Source organism: Phyllobates terribilis, unplaced genomic scaffold (genome assembly GCF_046119375.1).
Source record: "Phyllobates terribilis strain yellow unplaced genomic scaffold, ASM4611937v1 Scaffold_1__5_contigs__length_1240528914, whole genome shotgun sequence".
Taxonomy (NCBI): domain Eukaryota; kingdom Metazoa; phylum Chordata; class Amphibia; order Anura; family Dendrobatidae; genus Phyllobates; species Phyllobates terribilis.
In genome coordinates this window covers 729,952,771-729,969,672 of record NW_027362761.1, presented here as the reverse complement: position 1 = coordinate 729,969,672, position 16,902 = coordinate 729,952,771, and the positions used below count along the sequence as shown (strand labels likewise).

The 16,902-nt window shown below is 42.8% G+C and overlaps 1 protein-coding gene across 2 annotated transcripts in view; it reads left to right on the top strand.

Annotated features, from left to right (window-relative positions):
- Positions 1-16,902, top strand: part of TBXA2R (thromboxane A2 receptor) — a 372,552-nt gene that overhangs the window by 206,978 nt on the left and 148,672 nt on the right. The gene's annotated exons all lie outside the window — the stretch shown is intronic.

Below are 16,902 nucleotides of genomic sequence, written 5' to 3'. Positions count from 1 at the left end.
GTAAAAATAAAGACAACTTTGATAAAACGGCACAAAATGTATCAAGAAGGAGGCACAAATACTAAAGCCACCAAAAGGGAACAATGTACTCCTGGAAACTGGAGAAACAGTAATGATGAATTGGGGCCATAGTTTTAAAAACTGTCTGGGTACTATAAGGAGATATCTGAGTAGCACGGTGCAGCCCCATACCGCGTCTCCCAATTTCACTCCAGATGACTGACAGGTCTCTCCCACCTGTGTTCATAAATAAAGATCTGTTAATCAACTGGAACAGAGCGGGGGGAAGGGCGAAGCAAACTGGGGTCATGTTGGGTAGCCTGAATTGAGTGTAAGGTTCCTTTTAAAGGCAATATGTCACCAGGTTTTTGTCACAGAGATACGTCACAGAGACCCTGATTCCAGTAATGTGTCACTTATTGGTCTGCTTGCTGTTATTTTGATAAAATCACAATTTTGCCTGCTGCAGATCTACCAGTTCCCTGAATGCTGAGCTCTGTATAGCCCCGTCCACATCACTGCGTATCAGAGGTGGGGCGTGGTTGTACTACCTAAAATGCAAGTAGTCCTCTACTGATAAATTCCTGAGAAAAACAATGATATTATAAAAACAACATTAAGCATCTGTTATGCAGGTACCACACTCACACAAGGGTAAAAGGAATAAGGAAGACATCACTATAGAGAGAAGAAACACCTGAGGGGAGGTCACAACACACTGCCTACAAGGGGAGAGGAAGGTGTACAGGTGGACATGAAGACTCAGGGTGAAAAACTTAAAGCATGTTGATAAAATAGAAGAGAAGGAATAATAAAGAGAACCAAAAAATAAATGAAACTAGAATAACCTCCCAAAAAACAAAAAGTAGTAAAAGGAAAAGGTGCTGGGGAGGTAGATAAACTGACACAGCAACAATATTAGTGGTGTAAGTCTAGCAGGGTAAATCCCTTTGCTAAAGGGCTGGAATTCCTTAACACAAATCCAATTTGAAGTATAGCCAGCAAGGAAGTGCAGTGAAGGAATATAAAAAGCCCTACCCAGAACTTGATAGGGCAAACTAAAATGGGAAAATGGAAAACACCTGGAAAGGAGCAAACCAAGAAGGGGGGATAAAGACAATAGGAACAATTAGCATTTGGACAAGGAAGGAATAAAGCAATAGCTCAACAGACAGAAGTACCGACCATGAAGCAACAGGTTACCGTATTGAATCCCCAGCCATGGCAACAGCCCAGTAAGTGTCACATCACTGGAATCAGGGTCTCTCCTCTCAGATGGAGCAACTAGAACCTGGTGACAGATGCCCTTTAGCCATAGTCTATGTCTTCTATCGCAGATCATCTCTATTTACAGGGATGGAACTTCAATACCAATCAAGGCCTATGGACAAGATTAATGCAGTTTCTGAAAAAATAAAAGCAGACCCTTGTTACTACCTTCAGACAAGTAATTTAACCTACAGACAAGTTACACCTGCAGGTTTTGTGTACACTTTTCCCAAATTCACAGAGGGATTACAGACATTGTAATTTATTTTTCGGGTTCACTTTCATGGAACAAAAGAGCCATATCTGCAGATCATAGAGATGAAACAGAGTCAGTTTGTTTATTCATTGTTCTGTTTGCTTCAGAAGATAAAATCAGTGAAGAAAGGTCAATAAAGAATTTTTTTTTACATTGAAATGACGAAATATAAAATCATTTACCCATGAATATTTTGGTTGTTTCAAGAATGTTATTCTGATGTGTGGATACAAAACAATTTATATGGTTCCTGTTGTTTGTAAATGTCATGCTATGTGGAATTGATTCAAAACTTTAGGTTACAAGACTTATTCAGGAAAGAACACCATTGTGCAATAGTATTGCTAAACTACTTATTAGCTTCCAGCATGCATTTCTGAATATTAGGTGAACACTAAGGCATTATCCCTTCTCTTTTACAATAAAACATTGTTGCTGTGCTATACATATAGGTACTTGGCATAACTAAGCATATTTTCAGATTGCATAAAATGTTTAACTAGTTCATGACCAGGCTATTTACCTCTGACCCTGACTAGGCACATTTTCGGGTTTCTTTTTCATACATGTAGTTTAAATAGCTATGTTGCTTGGATATTCAATTAATTTTTGCATTTTTTTTGTGATACAAGGTGCGTAACTTGTATGATATTTTCATACTCTCTTTTAATTTTGAGGGCAATATTGGGCAATATCAGAGGGAAAATAAAGAAAATCTATATCTTTTTTTTACATTTTTTAATAGCCACAAAGCACCACTTCAATACATTTTAAATTTTGTTCCCCTTTCGACAATAATTATTTTAATATATCAGCACATTTTTTAGGACTGGGTAGAGGCTAGTTACAGTAATTTGGATTGGCAGCAGGTTTTTATTTATTACATTTTTTCATTATTTACTTTTTATTTATATCTGTATTGATTTATTTTTTAATTAATTTCACATAGTTCAACGTTCAAATAATTTTGTCCCATTTCATCATTTGCAGTCACTTTGAAGTCACTTTCCTTTTTTGTCTTGTGGTATTAGTTTCTGTTTATTGAGCAAAGTCAAAAATTGACTTTTTTTATGGTCACATACCACTGTTTCATTTATTACTGCCCTCTGAAGATGTCCAGGATCCATGGTAATAGAATCTGTGGGAGAAGTGACTGAGGCTCTAGCACTCTGCTTCTGCCTCCACTGTAACAGCTTCTTACTACGAAACAAGATGTCATCAGTGTACTGTGATTGAAGAAGGGTGAGTGACACCAGCACCGCCAACCGATGATGTGGGGTGGCGCTGGTTTTACTCACCCTACTTCTATCACCGCTCCCTGATCATATCTTGTTACACAGTAAAACGCTGTGGCTATGGGGACAGAAGAAGAGTGCTGGAGGCTCGGTCACTTCTCCCACAGATTCTCTCAGCCCCATGGATACAGAGCATCTTCAGAGGACGGCAATAAAAGAAACAGTAGTGAGTTCAGCCCCAGCCTCCTCATGATGCTTCATTTGAGATTCAAATAACACATCACAGGAAGTAAAATAAAATAACACATTTAGAGGTTAACTGGATAGGGAGATGTGTAAGATATTTTATAATAAAGCAAATGACAAAAGTGCTTAAAGGGAACCTGTCACGTCATAGCTGCCCTCTAGACTGTCCCCATAGCGTTGTTAGTGATGCAAAGTGCATCAATAACAAGCTGTTTTCATGAAAATTGGTGCCACTATAATGATTTTATAACATTTAATATACTTAGATCCTACCTGCCTTTTCAGTCATAGGGGCGTGCTTGTCATTCAGTCATGGGCGGGAGCAGCATTCACTCACTGCTGGTGCCACCCATATATTTGAATCCTGCTCCCGGCCAGCGCTGATATTGTGGGTCGCAGGTGCACTTGTATATGTGTACTGCGCTTGTATACTGCGCATGCATGGGGAACATAGCACGTGATAGAGCATGCGCAGTGAAGCTGTGTAGTTGTGCTGCGGATTTTTCCGCGATGATAATCCGCAGCGGAAATTTCCGCAGCATGTGCATAGCACATGCGGATTATCATTGGGATACACCCCAGACCTCTTAACAAGAGATTTTAATGCGTTTCCGAGGCGGAAATGCATTAAATCCGCATCGTGGGCACTCAGTCTAAAAGGAAATAATGCACTATCGCTTTAATTTCCCTAATATGTCCCTTTAATGTCCTATAGCAGCGTACTCATCTGCTGTATACTGTTTTTCTATCACCTCATTTATTTTGATGTAGTCATATATTATTGCACTTTGCCCTATGTTGCTCCAAGTAATAGGTTGCTTTGGGACATACAGTGTCTATTAAGAGGAGGATGATAAAATTTTTAACCTAAATCACTCACTCCTCACACAAATAGTGCAGTAATGTATTTCAATTTTCTACTACTTGCTCCTATTACAGAAATGTAATCCAATATAGCTAACTGTTAATCAGCTGATGATATTGGTGACTCATATAGTGACTAACACATCGCAGGTGAAACTCCTGTCACCTTGTATAAGTTCCCACCATCACTTAATAGCACCGTGATTATATATTCAAAGTTCACTGCACAATCATTGCTGCTGTTAATGAACAAGGTGTCACGCTCAGTGTGGAAAAGACTAAGTGCAACACGAAGGGATGAGGGGAGGGTAGCCCAAACGCTATAGAAAGGGGGAGTGGAAACCCCTAGGCAGATCTAATATCACCCTACCTGTCCTACCGTCCCTATATAAGTTCCGCAGCTATCGCCGAACAGCAAACCTAATCCCTGTATATCCCTAGAGCTAGGCCCTAGATAGGGAGGGAGGGGGTGAGGACTGGTCAGTACCCAATATAAACTAAAGACAACAAGGGAGACAAACAAAGGGGGGAAACTTAGTTTGAGCAGACACCAGAGAGATAGCACCAAAAGTCCTCCAAGGCCACCAGAGAGGAAACTAGCCGACTGCTATTGCTCCAAGCCTTCACGAGGGAAAATGAGAATATCACCGGCGACTCCCTGAAGCAGACTGAGAGTTTATAAACACCCAGACCAGGGTGTGTCATTCAGAGCAGGAGGGAGGTTGCCGCTGGGTCCAAAAGTAAGAAGAATTAAGAAGGCGTCTGCAATGCCAAACGCAGTGAACTTCTGCAGCCAGATCCAGAGCGACTGTCTGTTACATGTGACACACCCGTGACAGTACCCCCTCTTCTACAAGTGGCATCCGGACACTCAGGACCTGGGTTCTCAGGATAAGATGTGTGGAATGAATGAACCAGCCTTGGGGCATTCACCGCTGATGCTGAAACCCACATCCTTTCCTCTGGACCATAACCATTCCAGTGCACCAAGTATTGTAGGGAACGACATTGGAGACGTGAATCTACAATCTTCAAAATCTGAAACTCCAGATTACCATCAACCATTATTGGGGGCAGCGGTAGGGGAGAGGACTCAAAAGGTTCCATATATTTCTTGAGCAGAGACCTGTGAAAGACATTGTGGATCTTAAGGGCCTGAGGTAGTTCAAGACGAAACGCTGCTGGGTTTATGATGTCGGTTATTTTATAGGGACCAATAAATCTAGGTCCCAGCTTCCAAGAAGGAACCTTCAACTTGATCTTCCTGGTAGACAACCACACAAAGTCATTCACACACAGGTCCGGACCTGGTAAGCGTTTCCTGTCAGCCATACATTTGTACCTGTCTCCCATTACTCAGAACCCCCAGCCACACTGAGAAGAGCAATGAAGCAAAACGTTCCTCCTCAGGAACTCCTCAAGCCCCTCCCCCACTAAATGTATCACACTGTTGATGGTAACCGTATGCACCAAAGAACGGTGATCTGCCGGTAGATTCTTGACGATGATTATTAATAGCCAGTTCTGCCAGCTGTAAGTAGGATGCCCAATCCTCCTGGTTTTCGGAGACAAAACACCTGTGGTAAGCCTCCAAATTCTGATTAATGCTCTCGGTCTGTCCATTCGACTGAGGATGGAAGGCAGAGGAAAAGGACAGCTGCACCCCCAGTCAAGAACAGAACTCTTTCCAGACCTTGAAAACAAACTGGGTCCCCTGATCTGACACCACATCGGAGGGAACCCTGTGAAGCTTCACAATCTCGCCTGAGCAAGAGTCTTGGCATTCGGAAGTGCCGGTAATGCGACAAAGTGAACCATTTTAATGAATCTATCTGCAACCACCAAAACCACAGTTTTGCCTGCAGATACCGGTAGGTAAGTAATAAAATCCATGGACAAGTGTGTCCATGGCCTGCTAGGAATAGGTAGCGGAAGAAGAGTACCAGACAGACGGGTGTGCGATACTTTAGAATGTGAAGAGCAGAAGGCAGGTGTGTCTCCCTGAGCCTCCAACACCTCAACCTCCAGTTCAGGGTACAATGCCGAAATGACGACCCCCTTCTGATGATGTGTCACACACCACATGGCCAGATAAGGTTGTAAAATGTTAAAATGACATCTCCCGGAGAATGTATTTGTCACAGTTGAAAACAATGCAAAAGTGCAAAAACGCATCACAAACACTACGTGTTATGTTCTGCTACCAGAGCTAAGGAAAGAGAGGAGATCTGTCCCTACGATAGAACTCAGCTTAATCCCTACGATGTAACAGGGGACCTGATCCTGCGATCAGACCTGCTAAAGTCCTAAGCTAGTCTGTACGGAGACCTATAGATGAGGGGAAGGAATCCCTACAAGTACTAAGGACTGGGAGGAAAATGGGACACCTCCTAACAGAAATAGTAGCAGACAGACGAACAAACAAAATATATAGAACATAGAGGTCCGTAGACCAAGCAAACTAACAGAGTTAGATACAGAGCACAGGCTAGCTAGAAAGTAGTTACACAATGAAGTCCAGCAAAGCCAGAAGGGCGGAGCAGGATTAAATAGGCCAACAAGGTCATGTGACCAGCAAAGGAAAAAACCTAAGAACAAGGTTCTAACAGTACCCCCCCCTTCTAAGAGGATCCTCCGGATCCCCTAGGACCAGGCTTATCAGGAAATCTCCTGTGAAACGCTCTGATAAGTCTGGACGCGGAAACATCATCCGACCTCACCCAAGAGTTATCCTCGGGTCCGAAACCTTTCCAGGCCACAAGATACTGCAAACTACCTCTATACTGTCTAGAGTTAAGGATGCGAGAAATTTCATATTCCCCGTCCTCCACCACCGGAGGAACAGAGGCAGAGGCGTCACAATCTGATACAACAGCTTTTTTCAACAGAGAGACATGAAATACCGGATTAATTCTCCAGGAGGTAGGAACCTCCAACCTAACAGCAGATTGGTTGACAACCTGAAGCACCTTAAAGGGCCCTACAAACTTGGGACCCAATTTCTTAGAAGGAATCCTCAACCGCAGATTCCTAGAGGACAACCAAACCATGTCACCAACAGCGAACAAAACCTCCTGTCATTTCCTATCAAAGTAGTCTTTAGATTTTCTGTTGGCCTCCTGAAGATTACCACGCACATCCGTCCAAACTCTCTCCAAATCACCGGAAAAATTCTCCTCCTCAGGCACGGCAGATCCCAACTTGGAGAACGACCCAAACGACGGATGTCTCCCAGAACAACAAAAAAAAGGCGAACAACCAGCAGAAGAAGATGTATGATTGTTCAGAGCAAATTCAGCAAGTGGCAGAAACTCAGACCACCCCTCTTGATTGTCTGCCACAAAACAACGCAAGAACTGCTCAACATCCTGGTTTTTCCTTTCTGTCTGGCCATTAGATTCAGGATGATATCCGGACGAGAACGACAAATGAACTCCCAACCTGTCACAAAAGGCACGCCAAAAACGAGCCACGAACTGAGGACCCCTATCAGAAACAATGTCAGTAGGAATGCCATGAAGTCTGACAATTTCCTTGACAAAGGCCTTAGCGAGAGTTTTAGTGCAGGGCAGTTTGACGAAGGGAACCAAGTGACACATCTTGCTAAAACGGTCCACGACCACCCAGATGACAGTAAAACCCTCAGAGGGGGGAAGGTCAGTTATAAAGTCCATAGCCAAATGTGTCCAAGGAGCACTGGGAACCTCCAAAGGACAAAGCAACCCCGCAGCAGGAGTATGTGAGGACTTAGATCTAGCACATATAGTACATTGACGCACCCACTTAATGACTTCCTTCTGCCATCCAGGCCACCAAAAACTGCGACCCACCAGTCTCTTGGTCTCAGAGATTCCGGGATCACCTGCCAACCGAGATTCGTGACACTCAACAAACAAATCTCTCCTAACGGTCCCAGGCACAAACAACCTCCCATGAGGAGTGTTAGATGGGGCATTCTCCTGTGCTTTAAGAATCTCATCTTCCAAAACGGAGTCCAAAGCAGCTATCACAACACCTTCTTGTAAAATGTTCTCCTCTTTCTCAGCACCGACTATGGGAGAAAAACTGCGAGACAAGGCATCCGCCTTAACATTCTTAGTACCAGGGATGTAAGTAACGGAGAAATTAAACCGCGAGAAAAACAGTGCCCACCTAGCCTGACGGGCATTCAGGCGCTTGGCAGCATCAAGATATATCAGATTTTTATGATCCGTAAGAACCTGAACGGGAAATTCCGCACCTTCCAAGAAGTGGCGCCAGTGTTCAAATGCGAGTTTAATAGCCAATAATTCCCGATTACCAATATCGTAATTCAGTTCAGTCTCCGAAAATTTTTTTGAAAAAAAGGCACAGGGATGTAATCCATCCCCGTTATCCTGAGACAATACTGCGCCAACCCCCACAGAGGAAGCATCAACCTCAACCAAAAACGGCTTAGTCACATCAGGCTGCATAAGGATGGGAGCAGAGGTGAACCTCTCCTTGAGATACACAAAAGCTTCAATGGCCTCAGAAGACCACTGAACCGCATCAGCACCTTTCCTGGTGAGATCGGTCAGAGGTTTGACAATACTAGAAAAATTTTTTATGAATTTTCTGTAATAATTGGCGAAACCCAAAAACCTCTGTATCGATTTCAAACCAATAGGCCTAGGCCATTCCTGTACAGCTTGAACTTTAACCGGGTCCATCTCAAAACCTTCACTGGAGACAATGTAGCCCAAAAAACTAATTCTCTGTACAGCGAACTCACATTTCTCCAGCTTAGCAAAAAGCGAATTGTCCATTAATAACTGTAATACCTCACGTATGCTCCGCCAATGAGACTCCAGATCCGGCGAATAAATCAAAATGTCATCCAAATACACAACCACATTTTTGCCGATCAAAGGTCTAAGGATGTCATTAATAAGATTCTGAAAAAATGCAGGAGCATTAGTAAGACCAAAAGGCATAACCAGATTCTCAAAATGACCCACAGGAGTGTTAAAAGCAGTCTTCCATTCGTCACCCTCCTTTATGCGCAACAGATTGTATGCCCCCTTAAGGTCAATTTTAGAGAACCACTTGGCCCCCATTAACTGGTTAAACAGATCAGGAATCAATGGCAGTGGGTAAGGATTGCATACAGTAATTTTGTTAATCTCACGAAAATCCAGACAAGGACGTAAACCGCCGTCCTTTTTTTTTACAAAAAAAAATCCAACCGCCACAGGAGACTTAGAGGGCCTAATGTGACCGGCGGCCAAACTTGTCTGTATGTATTCCTCCAAAGCCATTCTCTCAGGAATAGTAAGGTTAAATAAACGACTTTTAGGAAGAGTCGCTCCAGGGACAAATTCTATAGAACAATCATAGTCTCTATGGGGAGGCAAAACCTGCGATTCCTTCTCAGAAAAAACTCTCCAAAAATCCTGAATAGGAACAGGCAATTCCCCCCTATCCACAGCTGCAATACGCCCGTTACAACACTTGTCATAACATTTATGGCTCCAGGATTTAATTTCATTGGTAGACCAATCCAGTACAGGATTGTGAAATTTTAACCAGGGCAATCCCAATATTACTGGAGAAGGCAAGTTATTCAAAACTACCAAATCCAATTTCGCATGGTGAATACCATTAATAGTGAGAGGAAATTCACAGACCTTGAGAGTAATATTCTTCAAAGGGGAACCATCCACAGAAACCACAGCAATGGGGGATGATAAAGGTTCGGGTTTTAAATTGAGTCTTTCCAAGAATCCCCCATCAATAACATTCAGAGTAGACCCACAATCAACAAACACCCGAAATTCCATTAATTTTTCCTGAGCAATCGTGGAAGCAGCTAAAAATACACCCTTGGAATTTAAACAGGCAATACGGGCATGACTGACCATTTTTTTTTCTTTCTTGATACGAAGCTCACAGTCTTTAATTAAATGACCAGATTTTCCGCAATAGAAACACAAGCCTTCAGAAAATCTGCGATCTTTTTCTTGAGAGCGAGGTGCCATCGCTCCAATCTCCATCGATTTACCACTGTTAGTACACACATTCTCATAACCAGAAACTGACATAGCAGAGGATTTGCTCTCATTAACCCTTGCACGCAGTCTCCTATCCACCCGTATAGCTAATTGCATAGCCTGTTGCAAATCTTCAGGTGTAGGATAAGCAATTAGCAGGTCTTTAACCCTTTCACTGAGCCCAGCAAGAAATAGACTTTTCAGAGCAGAATCGTTCCACCCTGTTTGAGTAGACCATCGACGGAAATGAGTACAATATTTTTCCACATTACCTGATCCCTGTCTCAAACGTCTTAACTCAGTCTCAGCTGATGAGACACGGTCAGGATCATCATATAATAGTCCCAAAGCAGAAAAAAAACTATCCACTGAACTGAAGAATGTATCACTAGGTTGCAAAGAAAAGGCCCACTCCTGAGGCTCTTTGCGCAAAAGTGACATTATAAACCCTATGCGCTGGGAATCATCCCCAGAGGACTTGGGTCTCAAACGAAAATACAATAAGCAAGCATTTTTAAATGAAAAAAATTCTCGGTGTTCACCAAAAAATAAATCCGGCAAACGTACCTTAGGCTCCAAGAAATGTGCTCCAGGACAGTTACTCACGTGCTGACGGAGCTCAGCACCTCCAAAGAGAGTCCCTGCAGGTGTTTAGCCAAATCCAGAACCGACACCATGATGGAACAGAAAAAAAATCTTTCCTTAGAGCATTTGCTGGGCTGGACTTACTGTTATGTTCTGCTACCAGAGCTAAGGAAAGAGAGGAGATCTGTCCCTACGATAGAACTCAGCTTAATCCCTACGATGTAACAGGGGACCTGATCCTGCGATCAGACCTGCTAAAGTCCTAAGCTAGTCTGTACGGAGACCTATAGATGTGGGGAAGGAATCCCTACAAGTACTAAGGACTGGGAGGAAAATGGGACACCTCCTAACAGAAATAGTAGCAGACAGACGAACAAACAAAATATATAGAACATAGAGGTCCGTAGACCAAGCAAACTAACAGAGTTAGATACAGAGCACAGGCTAGCTAGAAAGTAGTTACACAATGAAGTCCAGCAAAGCCAGAAGGGCGGAGCAGGATTAAATAGGCCAACAAGGTCATGTGACCAGCAAAGGAAAAAACCTAAGAACAAGGTTCTAACACTACGTGTGAACATAGCCCAAGGTGTGGGGGAGTATTTTTGGTTTTGGTTATTTATTTTGCCGTATATACAATTCATTACCCTGGAAAGGATGTTATTTAACATATTTTCCAGGAAAATCCATTTCGGTTTCGCTTTTGTATTGTTTTATTGTGATTCCGTAAAAGTGGTGTAATACCTCTGACAACGTTGTTGACAGCAGTGATCTGGGAGTCAGAAATGCTCCCAGGGGTCTTCCCCATGCTGTTCCCATGTCATTTGAGCACTGTTTCCATCGATTTTGGCCATTTTTAGGCCTCTGCAGACCGCCGGGGGAGCCGCCTGAAAAATGCTCGAGTTTCCCATAGACTTACATTGTGCTCGTTGCTCTGGTTGAGCACCCGAGCATTCCAATTTGCTCGACCCGAGCATCGAGCACCTGAGCATTTTAGTGCTCGCTCATTACTAATTACCACAGTATGTTACCCTCACCCTGTGTTGTCTGAGTAGTGTTCTGCCCAACGGGAAGGAGTACAGGCATTCAGTGGGATGGGTTCTGGCCCGTGAGGTCTTTCTAAAGACAGCCAGGCCAGCGGAAGAGAGCACTCACTGACCCTTGTGTCTCCACAACTTGTAGTATCTTACTTGAATGATTCATTAATTTAAGGTTTTTCCTAAGACATTCTGATATGGTATTGTCAAGACTATTGTTCAGGTACTCCAACACTGTTAAATAACAATATGGACTTTGTTCCATTAAAGAAAAAAAGTCTTATTAGGCTTTAACATACATTTCCAGGAGAAATTCCCTCCCTTACTCCTGCATTATGGTTAAGAACCTTACCAGCAGTGGATTTGGGTATTTGGCCTTGTGTCAGCAACTACACATGCAGTTTCTTCGACCTTATGACTAGTGATGAGCGAATACATTCGGCACTGTTTGTTACTCTCACGAATAGTACGGTATACGGGCTATTCGTTACTCGGCGAGTAATTAGCTATCCGCCTTGGTATATTCGAGTGACCCGCCCAGCATATTTGGCGCTTTATTTGCAGTCAATGAACATGCTGGGCTTGCTTGCCAATCACAGTAATGCCGGCGCCATCTTTGGTGTGGCATTACTGTGATTGGCTGGCCTTACAGTGTCATAGGGGATATTTAATCCCTCCCGGCGCCATCTTACACACATTACAGCCGGAAACACCATAATGAGAGCGCAGTGTGAGCATAGGGAGAGTGAAAACTGCGTATTGGGAGAGTTAGTGATTACAAAAAGCTCTTTTAAGAGCTACTGAGGGTGAAGATTAGCTCTCTGTTAGGTGGAGATAGCGTAGGGAGAGATTTAAACCGAGGGAGAGTGAAAGTCAGGCACCTGGGTGTTTGCAAGTACATGCTGCAGATCTCTGCTACATTGCATTGTGTTGTACAGTGTAGGAACAGACTGTGGGATTAGGGAGAGAGGCAGGGTTTCATCCACTAGCATAATATATAAAGCAGAGGCAAATAATATTACTTAGTAGTACCAGCATATATTAAACCAATTTTTTTGGAGCTAGATAATATTCCTGCGTACCAGCATATAAAAATTTTTTTTTTTTTACAGCTAAATAATAATCGTCAGTGCTAGCATATAGTAAACATCTTTTTAAAAGCTAATTGCCAAATAATATTCCTGGCCTATTGCTGAAATAGCTAATCTAGCAGTTATGCGACTGGATCAAATCTTGCAGAGATACTCAAACGTCACTATTTACCAGTAATTTCCCTGAGTCTGCTGTTGGTGTATGTCATAAAGGCGAAATAAAAAAAACAAAAGTTATATTGATGAAATAAATAGCGTCTCTTTATCTAGCAGCTATGCGACTGGCGCAAAACCTGCAGAGATACACAAATGTCACTAGTTACCAGTAATCTCCCTGAGTCTGCTGTTGGCGTGTGTCATAAAGGTGATATAAAAAAAACAAAAAAAAGTTATGTTGGAAGTGGAAGTGTATTGAGCTGTAGGGTGCATTGCTGCAAAAGGGGGAAAAAAAAACCTCCTTAAATCTTCTTCCTTAGCGACTGTGAACGAGCTGAGTGTGATCGGAGTGTAAGTGCAAACGGAAGTAAGTGTGTGACTTGTTTTTCAGTGACTTGGATTCAGGGAGTTTGGAAGGGAGGAATTTGGACTGAATTGCTGTCTGTATTTTATTAATTCTTTACATTTCTTTTTACTTAACATTTCAGTCTAGTGCAATCCCCATTAGGAAATGAGCTCCATTATTGGCAATGCTATCCAGTGTACATCTTGCCACACGTATGCAATCCTTGAACAGCCGGTCGGGGTTGCATACTGCTGAGCGAGATGTGTGCACGTTGTGCGTTTGGAAGCCCAGGTACTGGATCTAAATGAGCAGCTGGCAACACTGAGATCTATTGACAATATGGAAAGGAGTCTGCTGCTCACTGAGGTAGATGTGAGGGAGGGTGGTAGTAGGGAGCTGCAGGACAGTGAGGCAACTAGCTGGGTGACAGTTAGAAGGGGGGGGTAGAGGGAAGAGTGCCAGGAAGGCTAGTCCTGATCTGGCACACCCCAATAAGTTTGCAAAGTTGGTAGATGAGGGGGTTGACGGTACAGGGGTAGCACTGCTGCAGCAAGGCATGTCCCCTGAAAGCTGGAGGAGTGTCAGCTCCAGTAAGGAGGAAAATAGGAGAGCAGGGCAGGCTAGGCAAGTGCTGGTAGTGGAGGACTCAATTATTAGGTGAACAGATGGGGCAATCTGTCACAAAGACTAGGATCGTTGAACAGTGTGCTGCCTACCTGGCGCTCGAGTCCGGCACATCGCTGATCGAGTTGACAGATTACTTGGAGGGGCTGGTGAGGACCCAGCGGTCATGGTGCACATTGGCACAAATGACAAAGTTAGAGGTAGGTGGAAGGTCCTTAAAGATGATTTCAGGGAATTAGGCTGCAAGCTTAAAGCAAGGACCTCCAAGGTGGTATTCTCTGAAACACTACCTGTGCCATGTGCCACGCAAGAGAGGCAACGGGAGATTAGGGAGATAAATAAGTGGCTCAAGAACTGGTGTAGGAAGGAGGGATTTGGGTTCCTGGAGAACTGGGCCGACTTCTCAGTTGGCTACAGACTCTACGCTAGGGACCGGCTGCACCTCAATGGGGAGGGTGCAGCTGTGCTGGAGGAGAAAGTGGCTAGACGGTTGGAGGAGTGTTTAAACTAAGGATTGGGGGGGTATTCATTTTATAGGTGGGGAAGATAGTGCAGATAGTGACCTGGGCACAAATAAAGAAATTAGGGGTGGGGTTAGAACAGTCAATAAAGTAAGAAGGAATAGAGGTACAGAGAGATACATAAAATGTATGTACACTAATGCCAGAAGCATCACCAACAAAATGGAGGAATTAGAATTAATTTTGTTGGAAAATAATTATGACATGGTGGGGATGTCTGAGACGTGGCTGGACGAGAGCCATGACTGGGCAGTTAATTTACAGGGCTATAGTCTGTTCAGGAATGACCGTGCAAACAAGAGAGGGGGGTGTGTTTATATGTAAAATCATCCTTAAAACCCATCTTGCGGGAGGATATATGTGAATCTAATGGAAATGTAGAGTCCCTGTGGGTGGAGATAAGGGAAGGGTGAAAAAATAATAAATTACTGATAGGGGTTTGTTATAAGTCTCCAAAAATAATGGAAGCAGCGGAGAATATCCTCGTAAAGCAAATAGATGAAGCAGCGACTCAAGGAGAAGTCATTATTATGGGGGGCTTCAACTACCCTGAAATACATTGGGGGACAGAAACCTGTAGTTCAAGCAAAGGTAATAGGTTTTTGACAACTATGAGAGACAATTACCTTTCACAACTGGTTCAGGACCCAACAAGAAGGGGGGCACTGCTAGACCTAATATTAACCAATAGGCCAGACCGCATATCAAATATACGAGTTGGGGGTCACTTGGGTAATAGTGATCACAAAATAATAAGTTTTCATGTAACCTTTAATGAGATGTTTAGTAGAGGAGTTACAAGGACACTAAACTTCAGGAAGGCAAATTTCCAACGGTTGAGAGATGATCTTAGTGCAATAAACTTTGACTATATCCTGAGACATAAAGCTACACAAAGCAAATGGGAGACATTTATTAGCATCCTGAATAGGACCTGTGCACAATATATACACTATGGGAATAAACATGCTAGGAATAGGAGGAAACCACTATGGCTAAATAGAGCTGTAAGGGGTGCAATAAGTGACAAAAAGAAAGCATTTAGAAAACTAAAGCAAGCAGGTAGTGATGAGGCACTAAATACATATAGAAAATTAAATAAATTCTGTAAAAACCAAATCAAGGCAGCAAAGATTGAGGCAGAGAGAATCATTGCCAGAGAAAATAAAAATAATCCCAAAATATTCTTTAACTATATAAATAGTAAAAAACTAAAAAATGATAGTGTTCGCCCCCTTAAAAATAGTCTGGGTGAAATGGTGGATGAGGATGAGGAAAAAGCCAATATGCTAAATGATTTTTTTTCAACCGTATTTACACAAGAAAATCGCATGACAGAAAACATGATTAGTGATAACAAAAATTCTCCGTTAAATGTCACTGGCTTAACCCAACAGGAAGTACGGCGGCGTCTAAAAATCACTAAAGTTCACAAATCCCCGGGCCCGGGCCCGGATGGGATACACCCGCGAGTACTGCAGGAATTAAGTAACATCATAGATAGACCATTATTTTTAATCTTTAAAGATTCCATAATAACAGGGTCTGTACCACAGGACTGGCGTATAGCAAATGTGGTGCCAATATTCAAAAAGGGGACAAAAACTGAACTTGGAAATTATAGGCCAGTAAGCTTAAACTCTACTGTGGGTAAAATCCTGGAGGGTTTCCTAAGAGATGCTATACTAGAGTATCTGAAGAAAAATAACCTCATGACCCAATATCAACATGGGTTTACGAGGGACCGTTCCTGTCAAACTAATCTGATCAGTTGTTATGAGGAGGCAAGTTCCGGACTGGACCAAGGAAATGCAGTGGATGTTGTGTATATGGCCTTTTCAAAAGCTTTTGATACGGTTCCACACAAAAGGTTGATACATAAAATGAGAACAATGGGGATAGGGGAAAATATATGTATGTGGGTTAAGAATTGGCTCAGTGATAGGAAACTAAGGGTGGTTATTAATGGAAAACACTCAGACTGGGTCTCAGTTAACAGAGGGGTACCACAGGGGTCAGTATTGGGCCCCCTTCTTTTTAACATATTTATTAATGACCTTGTAGGGGGAATACAGAGTAATATTTCAATATTTGCAGATGACACTAAACACTGCAGGGTAATCAATACAGAGGAGGACAATTTTATATTACAGGAGGATCTATGTAAACTAGAAGCTTGGGCTGATAAATGGCAAATGAGCTTTAATGGGGATAAATGTAAGGTAATGCACTTGGGCAGAGGAAATAAAATGTATAATTATATGCTTAATTGTAAAACACTGGGCAAAACTGTAACTGAAAAAGACCTGGGTGTATTGGTGGACGACAAGCTCACGTTTAGTGGCCAGTGTCAGGCAGCTGCTGCAAAGGCAAATAAAATAATGGGATGCATTAAAAGAGGCATAGATGCTCATGAGGAGAACATAGTTTTACCTCTATACAAGTCACTGGTGCGACCACACTTAGAATACTGTGTAAAGTTCTGGTCTCCGGTGTATAAGAAAGACATAGCTGAACTAGAGAGGGTGCAGAGAAGAGCGACCAAGGTTATAAGAGGACGGGGGGGTCTGCAATACCAAGACAGGTTATTACACTTGGGGTTATTTACTGTGGAAAAACGAAGGCTTAGGGGTGATCTTATTACTATGTACAAGTATATGAGGG